The sequence below is a fragment of the Schistocerca cancellata genome, chromosome 1 (assembly GCF_023864275.1).
Source record: "Schistocerca cancellata isolate TAMUIC-IGC-003103 chromosome 1, iqSchCanc2.1, whole genome shotgun sequence".
Lineage (NCBI taxonomy): Eukaryota > Metazoa > Arthropoda > Insecta > Orthoptera > Acrididae > Schistocerca > Schistocerca cancellata.
The window spans coordinates 823,532,765-823,544,122 of NC_064626.1; the positions used below are offsets into that span (position 1 = coordinate 823,532,765).

At 37.8% G+C, this 11,358-nt stretch overlaps 1 non-coding gene across 1 annotated transcript; it reads right to left on the reverse strand.

Annotated features, from left to right (window-relative positions):
* Nucleotides 1-10,858: 10,858 nt before the first annotated feature.
* Nucleotides 10,859-10,933, reverse strand: Trnas-cga (transfer RNA serine (anticodon CGA)). The gene has a single exon. It is a non-coding gene; the product is annotated as a tRNA-Ser (tRNA).
* Between the last annotated feature and the right edge of the window lie 425 nt (nucleotides 10,934-11,358).

Here is an 11,358-nt window from a genome sequence, read left to right on the forward strand (position 1 = left end):
GATCATGACAATTGACGGTGATTTTATTAGTTAAATAATTTAGGTTCTCAAACTTTTCAGAAGTTACTGTTTGTGCATGGAAACTCGTACAGATGAGTGCAGCGCATCTGCAAGGTTGGAGAGTGGTTGCAGTTTTACCAATATTTGGGTTACTTGTGGGACATTCAGTTATTCCATGATACAGCATCCTAGCTTGAAGGGGGCATAGCGAGTAAGGAGCACTGGGGCAATGAGAATTCTCATTGTCTGCAACATACGAGATGTTAGCGTTCCTTTGTACCTCAAGCTGTCAGTTTGAAATTTACATGGAGATTGAGATATTAATGTAGTGTTCCTTATAGTCATTGTATTCAGGAGTACGATAATGTCATGTTGCTCCGAGACGTGGTTTTATTTGTTTTTGAAATTGGGTATGTTGCTATATTCTTACTGTAGGCTTAGGAAAACAAATTCTGAACTTTTCAAGGTTTTTTCAACAGTCATAAAGTAGTGACATGGTATGAATTCATATCCTGAGATTATAGCTCATGAACAAATAGGAAGATACAACCAAGGGGAGCACCACATTCTGGCACTCTTGTGAGTAGGCCCCAGAATGAATATTGCTGTAATTCATGGAACATGGTGAGTGATAATAATAATAATCAGAAAATTAAATTAATAAAGATTTGTGATTTTTAATTGGAGATTTACTGTAAATTTAGTGCTTTTTGTCACACTCAATGGAATCTACAGCAAAATATTATGACTTAAAAAAGATTAGGCTAGAGGTGCATCTGGATTACCATCCCTCTTTGTGGTCTAGTCTACATTTATAGATCAATTAAAGATTTCTGCCTGTAGATAATGGACAAAATATTTAGGGATGGTTCATACATAGAGAATTTAAATTGGTATTACACTGAAATGCCCCTGTGTAGAATGGCCAAGTCAGTGTAACTAAAGGTTCACAATTATTAGGGAATTAATGTGTTCATTCTTAATTTTATAATGATAAACTTAATTATATTTGTTATGTTTTTGCCATTCGAGCTGTCATGTTAGCAGATCTGCAGGTCAATGATTTCAATCTGTTTGTGACATCAAGGTAGAAGAGACATTAGGTTGAAGTTTTATGACCTTTATTTCCAAATGTTGTAGTCGACACAGTTGCAGATGCTCCAGGTGGGATGACACTAGGGTTTTCTACCTCTTACTGGAACATGGACACATTGCTTTTGACTGTGGAAATGCCTGTTTAATAGGTGTTGCATAGTAGGCATCTCCTGTGCACACTGCAGAGTCTGGTTCACCCTGTGCCAGTTTCTCATCAAATGGGGACGCCTTTATGTTTGTTACTGTGTAGAGCAAACAGGAAATGAAGCTCTGTACTTGGGAAGAAAGGGCAGTGTATGGAAAGGCTCACACTGCCCAGTTTGAACGTTCGGTGGTTTCCAAATCACTGAGTGCCAGACCCATGCATATTTGCTGCAGTCCACTTGTCCCTATGAGAGACAGGTTCACTCGAGTTACATTTTCCACTGGCTTGTTCTTGTAATGGCACATGCACATTTAAGGCCTACTTTGAAACCCAGTGTATTCATTTTGTGCTATGAGTGTGGAGGCATGACAGACATGGTTGTCAACACAGTGCTTGAGGAGGAGGCATAAGCATGGCTGGAAAGCACACTGTCAACAAACTTGCGGCTTATTGTAAGGGAAATGGGTGTAAGCCATTCCACAATTTTGGCATGTGTGGTATAAAGATGATCACCTTCAAAAGGTTTCCACCCTTAACTCGGGTAATTTCCAATGTCAAACTGAATTCTGCCACTGTTTTTTGCAAAGGTGTGCCATTCAATTGGACTTTCCGAACCGTGTACCTTCTCCAGATGGGGCATCCCTTATGAGAGGGTATGTTGAACAGCCAATATCAACAATTGTAAGTACAAGAAACTCTGCTCACCACCTTTTGTTTGTGGTCAGCAAGATCGGTTCACAAGCAAGATCGGTTCACAGTCAACATTTGGGCTGGTTTGGTAGGTGATAATCTAGTTGGTCCTTGCATGTTCCCCCAACAACTGAACACAAACAGGTACTTAATCTTTTTATGACAAACTCTGCCAGAGTTGTTGGAATGTGTTCCACTCAACATGCAACAGCAAATGTGGTACCAACACAGTGGTGCACCAGTGCACTTTGCACATGCAATGCAAATGCATTTGCATTTGGATAAAACCTTTGGTGAGAAGTGGATAGAGCATGGTGGGTTGCTGGAACAGGCTGTACATTCCCCCAACTTGAAGTCCATTGGTTTTTTCTTCTTGGGCCACCTCAAATCTGTTGCCTATGAAACACCCACTGAGACTGATGAAGAGCTCTAGTGTGCATTATGACAGCCTTTAATGCAATTTACAGTCTGCCATAAGTGTTTGAAAGAGTGTGACAGTCATCCATGGCATGTGTTCAAGGAGGGCATAATTATGAGCACTTTATGTAACTGTTTCCAAATAGAGATTACAAAACTTCTCATGTACCTTGATGACAAAAATACCTTGGAAACATTGCCCTGCAAACCTACTACCATGATGGCTCAGATGGTATGTTGTGTACCTACCCCCGTGGCACTGCACAACACTCAACAGTGCCTGGCGCCTTACACTAAGGGATGCAGGCATGGGTTACAATGTGAAATATGCTTGTTATGAGCTACTGTACCAGCACTTTCATTTTCTACATTAATTTCAGATACACACTGTATAAAGGGCAATGTCCTGACTGACTTACTGACTCACTCAGTCACTCACTCACTCAGCATTGCCTAACCCACACCACAACAAAAGAAGCTTGAAATTTGCAGAGATGTTTATCTTATACTGTAGGCACTGTTTATGAAGGAATTTTTCTCAATTCCACCCCTAAGAGGGTGAAATAAAGGGTGCAAGTTTTTTAAAAATTAAATGATTATTAAAGAACTACTAAAGCATCTAGGAAAAGTGGTATTTTACTTCTCGGCTGGAAATTTAACCATAAGGGTTTAAGTTGAGCTGTGTTACTGCTCAAGTTACATGCTAGAGAAACCAAAATTGCAATTTAACCACAGCTACTCAAAGGAAATAGGAAGTTAGGGATCTTTGCCAATGGACAAACTTGTGCTTGGTAAATAATTTTGATTTCAACTAAAGAAAAAATTTCATCATTACAGAATCAGAATAACAATATAAAAATTTAATTCGGACCTTTGCCCTTTTAAGAAAATATACAACTGGCTTTAACCGTCTGCCCACCCCCTCCGTAAAAAGATACAAATGGAATTACCAAAGATGAAGTCTTTGAATTTCGGATGCTTGTCCTTCACCAAACTTAGAAAAACTGTGTGATTAGATCATGAATTAATACAATGAACAGTGTTCTAAGGATAATAATTAGATCTGATTGCAGAAGGATCAAAGTCAGTCACCACCATAAGTACACTATCAAGTTCATTGCTTACATAACCAAAACTTACACAATACTAATGATTCACCTTGAGTTACTTATGAAAAGATCTTGTCCGTCCTGGCGGACAGGCCAGATATTTAACCGAAGAATGGAAGTGCTGCTTATACACGGTGGTACTTGGAACAAACGAGTAGAAAGCAACCACCAAGCTCTTTCACAGATGATCAGGCTGCAAGCCAGGGCAGAAAACACGCCAAACACACACGATCTTAGCCTGCCCACCGAGGCGACAAACCCCATCTGCCCCACATACCATACCATTTCTGCAACAGCAAATAATTCACTCGGCAGACAAATTCAGCTTGTGACTAACATTTCTCAAGACCATGCAAGTCTTACTAACTGTGTGACTATCTGTAACATAACTGAAAACCAAACTGAGACATTTACCGAATAAAAGAACAATTAAAATTACACTGACTTAACAAAAGCTCTGCCCTTCATATTAAAAGAAAGTCTAAAACCAAAACTGGGCGAAGAGCACATTAGTTAACATACATCAAATTAACACTGCAAGGAACCTTTAAAACAAGCAGTAAGACTCTGTTCCCTTTTGTATTTGCCAAAATAATTAGACTCCGCTGCATGGAAACAACACTTCGAAGCCTTAGTCTCCATAAGATCCATATAACACACTCTTATTCAAAACCATCCTTAACTGATCTGTGGTAGATACAACATGCCACGATAAGTTTCACAAATCTTCACAATTTAACAGCAGAATATAAATCATACTTAACTTCATGCTTCCAGTTACGCAATGAGATGATGATCAGCATGAGGTGACAGACCCACCACCATTTTGCATGAAAACATGTCAACTAATCAGTACCATGCACACAGCAAAATGACCGGGCCCAGGCACAACAGGCCAAGACGAGGGCCTGCCTTCAAAACATGTTGGCTCATTGATCGCCAACGGGAGAGAGAGACCTGGCCACACGCCAAAGCCAGAACAGTCAGAGATACAAGACCAGATGAGTGTTGATATCAGTGACACATGTGGAGCATAACTAGCACCAGTCGCCACAGCTCAGAAGTAGTTGACGAATATTTTTGAGAAAATATTTTGGTTATAATAGAAGGAAACATTCCACGAAGGAAAAATATACCTAAAAACAAAGATGATGTGACTTACCAAATGAAAGTGCTGGCAGGTCGACAGACACACAAAATTCAAGATTTCGCAACAAACTGTTGCCTCATCAGGAAAGAGGGAAAGACGAAAGGATGTGGCTTTTAAGGGAGAGGGTAAGGAGTCATTCCAGTCCCGGGAGCGGAAAGACTTACCTTAGGGGGAAAAAAGGACGGGTATACACTCGCGCACACACACACATATCCATCCACACACGACTCCTTACCCTCTCCCTTAAAAGCCACATCCTTTCGTCTTTCCCTCTCCTTCCCTCTTTCCTGATGAGGCAACAGTTTGTTGCGAAAGCTTGAATTTTGTGTGTATGTTTGTGTTCGTTTGTGTGTCTGTCGACCTGCCAGCACTTTCATTTGGTGAGAAAATATTTTATTAGATTAAATTTTTAAAGCTATGAAAATCGATATTTCACTTCTCGGTTAGACGGAAAGAAATGTGTGTTTAAGGATGAAAGTTTGATGGAAGTAACATAACGAAAATGCAAAGGCTAGATTAACAAAAACCTTGGACTCAGACCACCAGAATTGTTTTTTGGTCAGAAATACACTGGGAAAAGATGATGCTTTTGTGGCCTTAATTAGCACAAGTTTAGAAGGTGTTGGAGTTTATGAACAAAATAAAAATTTAACTAAGGAAAGGCAAAAAAACAAAAAAATCTTTGCAGACTCTACCGTCTATGTGAGTGAAGCAGTGGGTGCAAAATATTTGATACTTTGTTAACAGAACTTGAAATTTAAAAAAAAAAGTTGAAAAAAAAGTCAAATGGATTGTGAAATGATTTCCCAGAAGTAAGTAATAAAATATGTTAGAGAAACATTTGATGTGCCTTTGGACGATGCTTGAAATTGTGTACAGCAAATATCCTGTGTATACGTAATTGAACTTGACGTCATCAGTTGACACCTCATTTAATGTAACTGATTTTGAGCATCATTCAATGGTTCTTCAATCTTTCTATTTTATTTCCTACTTTCAGACATATCATTTTCCAAACAGCTGACTGTTTTTATTTTATTTTATTTTTTTCCTTCTTCTCAAGGCTTTTTCACCAACTTCTTCAACAATTTAGTCTAGGAAACGTGGGCAATATTGCAAATGTTGTTTCATTCTTTTCAAGAAAAGTCCATTATTACAGCCCTGTAAACTTTGGACATTTCTGTTTTGGCAGATGAAACCCACTTAGTCTATTTGTTGCAAGGCCAGCAACCTATACTCACTTCTTCCAATGCAGTTTCATTTAGAGCACGAAATGGTTGATGCACGTCTTATTTTCAATAACAAATCAGCAGTATTTTATTTGAAACAGCTCAGAAATTCATTTTCACCATTGCTTTTCATTAGAATTCAGCAAATGGGGCATCCATATTGAATAAATTTTTCTTTTAGTCAATTCTTCATGTGAAAAGTACTTTACCCTCTCTTCTGGTGATGAAACTAGCTGTTTTTCCCATGTTTAATCCTCCAGCATCATATTGTGCACTTTCACAATGTTATACGATGTCTTTAACCTGGATGATTTTCTAGAACATTTTTGTCATAGTTTGCTGAGGGTGTGTGGGTGCTAACATACCAGTTGTCATAATAAATTTCAAACACAAAGAAATCCATTTGACTAGAACAAAGACTTTGATGTATTATTTTATCTACCAAGTTTAGATCTGTAAAGTCCTCTCTCATACTCTCTATGCATGGGTTTGGAAATTTTTCTTTACAAGTAACATAATAATTATCTTGCTTTAAAAATACGGTTTCAGTAATGATACTATCAAATAATTAAATAGTAATTATTATTATTATTCTTTCCTTTCTCAGACGTTATGTCTGGTTAAAAATGGAAAGTGACGCGAACATTGATCAAGCGTGACTTCCTATTAACTGTACGGCATATGTTACATTGCATTTAGGAACTTTCGGGTAATTGAATATGTATCAATAATTACAGATTTCTGTAGTTGTATATATATGTTTGGATGTAGCTGTATTGTGTTGATGTATGGTGGATATTTTGTGGTATGACTCCTGTAGTTGTTAGTATAATTGGTATACTATCAACTTCATCCTGATGCCACATGTCCTTTACTTCCTCAGTCAGTTGGATGTATTTTTCAATTTTTCTCCTGTTTTCTTCCGTGTATTTGTTGTATTGGGTATGGATATTTCAATTAGTTGTGTTAATTTCTTCTTTTTGTTGGTGAGTATGATGTCTGGTTTGTTATGTGGGGTTGTTTTATCTGTTATAATGGTTCTGTTCCAGTATAATTTGTATTCATCACTCTCCAGTACATTTTGTGGTGCATACTTGTATGTGGGAACGTGTTGTTTTATTAGTTTATGTTGTATGGCAAGTTGTTGATGTATTATTTTTGCTACATTGTCATGTCTTCTGGTGTATTCTGTATTTGCTAGTATTGTACATCCGCTTGTGATGTGATCTACCGTTTCTATTTGTTGTTTGCAAAGTCTGCATTTATCTGTTGTGGTATTGGGATCTTTAATAATATGCTTGCTGTAATATCTGGTGTTTATTGTTTGATCCTGTATTGCAATCATGAATCCTTCCATCTCACTGTATATATTGCCTCTTCTTAGCCATGTGTTGGCTGCGTCTTGATCGATGTGTGGCTGTATTAGATGATACGGGTGCTTGTCATGTAGTGTTTTCTTTTTCCAGTTTACTTTCTTCGTATCTGTTGATATTATGTGATCTAAAGGGTTGTAGAAGTGGTTATGAAATTGCAGTGGTGTAGCCGATGTATTTATATGAGTGATTGCTTTGTGTATTTTGCTAGTTTCTGCTCGTTCTATAAAGAATTTTCTTAAATTGTCTACCTGTCCATAATGTACGTTTTTTTATGTCGATAAATCCCCTTCCTCCTTCCTTTCTGCTTAATGTGAATCTTTCTGTTGCTGAATGTATGTGATGTATTCTATATTTGTGGCATCGTGATTGTGTAAGTGTATTGAGTGCTTCTAGGTCTGTGTCACTCCATTTCACTACTCCAAATGAATAGGTCAATATTGGTATAGCATAAGTATTTATAGCTTTTGCCTTGTTTCTTGCTGTCAATTCTGTTTTCAGTATTTTTGTTAGTCTTTGTCTATATTTTTCTTTTAGTTCTTCTTTAATATTTGTATTATCTGTTCCTATTTTTTGTCTGTATCCTAGATATGTATAGTCATCTGTTTTTTCCATCGCTTCTATGCAGTCGCTGTGGTTATCCAATATATAATCTTCTTGTTTAGTGTGTTTTCCCTTGACTATGCTATTTTTCTTACATTTGTCTGTTCCAAAAGCCATTTTTATATCATTGCTGAATACTTCTGTTATCTTTAGTAATTGGTTGAGTTGTTGATTTGTTGCTGCCAGTAGTTTTAGATCATCCATGTATAGCAAATGTGTGATTTTGTGTTGGTATGTTCCAGTTATATTATATCCATAATTTGTATTATTTAGCATGTTGGACAGTGGGTTCAGAGCAAGGCAGAACCAGAAAGGACTTAATGAGTCTCCTTGATATATTCCACACTTAATCTGTATTGGCTGTGATGTGATATTATTTGAATTTGTTTGGGTATTAAATGTGGTTTTTCAATTTTTCATTATTATGTTTAGGAACTGTATCAATTTAGGATCTACTGTGTATATTTCCAATATTTGTAGTAACAATGAGTGGGGTACACTATCAAAAGCTTTTCGGTAATGAATGTATGCGTAGTGTAGTGACCTTTGTTTAGGTTCAGCTTGATATGTCACCTCTGCATCTATTATCAGTTGCTCTTTACATCTTCGTGCTCCTTTGCAGCAGCCTTTTTGTTCTTCATTTATAATTTTGTTCTGTGTTGTATGTGTCATTAATATCTGTGTATTGACTGAAGTTAATATTTTGTATATTGTTGGTACGCATGGTATGGGGCGATATTTTGCTGGGTTTGCTGTGTCTGCTTGATCTTTGGGTTTCAGATAAGTTATACCTTGTGTATCAGGGACTGTGTATGGGTCTGCAATGTAACTGTTAAATAATTTAGTTCGATGTGAATGTGTTGAGGTGAACCTTTAGCCAGAAATTTGCTATTTTATCTTTTCCAGGGGCTTTCCAATTGTGCGTAGAATTAATTGCTTGGGTGACTTCATGTTGCAAAATTATCACTTCAGGCATTTGTGGTATCATCTTGTATGTGTCTGTTTCTGCTTGTATCCACCGTGCATGTCTGTTATGTTGTACCGAGTTTGACCATATGTTGCTCCAGAAGTGTTCCATGTCTGTTATGTTTGGTGGATTGTCTATTTTAATGTGTGTGTTATCTATTGTCTGGTAAAATTTCTTTTGGTTTGTGTTGAATGTTTGGTTTTGTTTCCTTCTATTTTCACTTTTTTTGTATCTTCTAAGTCGTTTGGCAAATGCTTGTAATTTCTGCTTCTTTTCATCTAATTGCTCTATCACTTCTTGTTGTGAGATTTTACCTAACCTTTTTCATTTTTTGCCTGATATTTAATTTCTTATAAATTGTGTTAGCTGTCGGATGTCTTTTCTCAGTTTTTCTATTCTGATCTGTAGCCTGTGTTGCCATGCTGGTTTTGTCGGTTTCTTCTGTGTGTTGGTTGGTTCTGATCTCTGCCTAGTGTGTATATTTAGTGTAGTGAGTGCTCCTATACAAACCAGTAGTTGTAACTCTTCCATAGTTATATTTTCATTTATTTTGTTGTGTATGATTGTGTTGATAGTTGTTATTGTTGTTTCGACTTGTGGGTTATTTGGTGGTCTATGCAAGAACGGTGTAATGTCTGTATTTGTGTCTTTGTATTCTATATATGTCAGCTGAAATTTTTCTTCTATATCTAACATGTGTGTCACTTCGTGTTCTGTTGGTGCTTGTTCTGGTGGCTGTCTTAAGATTTCATTTTACTCTGATTGTTTAATTGATGTGTGTTGTTCTTTGTTTGTTTGCTCTGGGATGTTTGAGTCCATTACTGTATTTTCTTCTTCTTCTGGTTGCACATTATTTTGTTCCAGTATTTGTTGTACTTGTTGTTTGATGTTTTCTAATTCTGACTGGGGTATCCTGTTATTTTTGATTATTACACGAATCTGATCAGCTAGTCGTTGTTCTGTTAAAAATTTTAATTCTGGGTATCTAGTAATAACTGTTGTGTATACTTGTGATCTGTATCCAGTTGTGTTGGTTCCTAAGTTTGTTGCTTGGTAATAACAGAACATGAGGTGTCGGTTAACTTCATCTGACCATCTCATCCTCTGTCTTTGTTTTCCTTCTAGAGTGGTTGCAGGAAGCATATCCTGCAATACACCTCTATTTGGATTTAAATCATTTTCCGTGTGGCTAGCAGTGTCGTTACCATTGTGGACGGGCATAGGGTTCAAGCATTGTCCCCGACCATGACAGCGCTTGTCCGAGGCTTCATTAGTTCTGTCCTGAACCAACTAATCACACTAAAAGGGGGGTTAGCCCTATTAGTTGTTTGTTCTTTTTGTTGCCTTTTATGACTGGCAGAACATACCGGAGGCCTAGTCTTTTCCCAGGCCTTATTATTATTATTATTATTATTATTATTATTATTATTATTATACTGAAAAGTTGGAATAATTGTATTCATAGTTATTACAATAATGTCCATCCAATTAATGCTTTGTCATGTCCCATAAGACAATGAATTCAGCTGGAGTAAAGAAACTCTCTAAGGAAGTAGTAGTACTGGAGAACTCAGATTGTTAGCCTGAATTAATTGGTACAGAAAGAATATGATTAACTCAGCTGGAGAGAGACTAAAAACAGCAACATAAAAAGCAACTGTGGCTACAGAAAAATGGAGAACATTGACAAAGCTGTTGTCAGGTGGATAGTTGTGCTGTTATAGGATGGGAAATAGACATCTGGGATATATTGTAAGGGAAACTACACTTATAATTATGGGGAAACCATTATTCTTCTTTTGAAAGCATTTTGAATTACATTCACACGCAAGTTTATGAATAAGTTGTTCCACAGGTGTAGGGTTGAAAAAGCTTTGGAGAAAGATCTAAATGTATGAGGTGCGGCTAATGCATTGTAGACATCAGGCTTTTTATTACAGTTATGAATTGATAATTATTTGAGGTATGAGAAGTGCAGTGACTAAGAAACAGCTGAAGAAATGTTATGTTTCCAGAATGAGATTTTCACTCTGCAGCGGAGTGTGCGCTGATATGAAACTTCCTGGCAGATTAAAACTGTGTGCCCGACCGAGATTCGAACTCGGGACCTTTGCCTTTCGCGGGCAAGTGCTCTACCAACTGAGCTACCGAAGCACGACTCAGGCCCGGTACTCACAGCTTTACTTCTGCCAGTACCTCGTCTCCTACCTTCCAAACTTTACAGAAGCTCTCCTGCGAACCTTGCAGAACTAGCACTCCTGAAAGAAAGGATATTGCGGAGACATGGCTTAGCCACAGCCTGGGGGACGTTTCCAGAATGAGATTTTCACTCTGCAGCGGAGTGTGCGCTGATATGAAACTTCCTGGCAGATTAAAACTGTGTGCCCGACCGAGACTCGAACTCGGGACCTTTGCCTTTCGCGGGCAAGTGCTCTACCAACTGAGCTACCGAAGCACGACTCAGGCCCGGTACTCCCGAGTTCGAGTCTCGGTCGGGCACACAGTTTTAATCTGCCAGGAAGTTTCATATCAGCGCACACTCCGCTGCAGAGTGAAAATCTCATTCTGGAAACGTCCCCC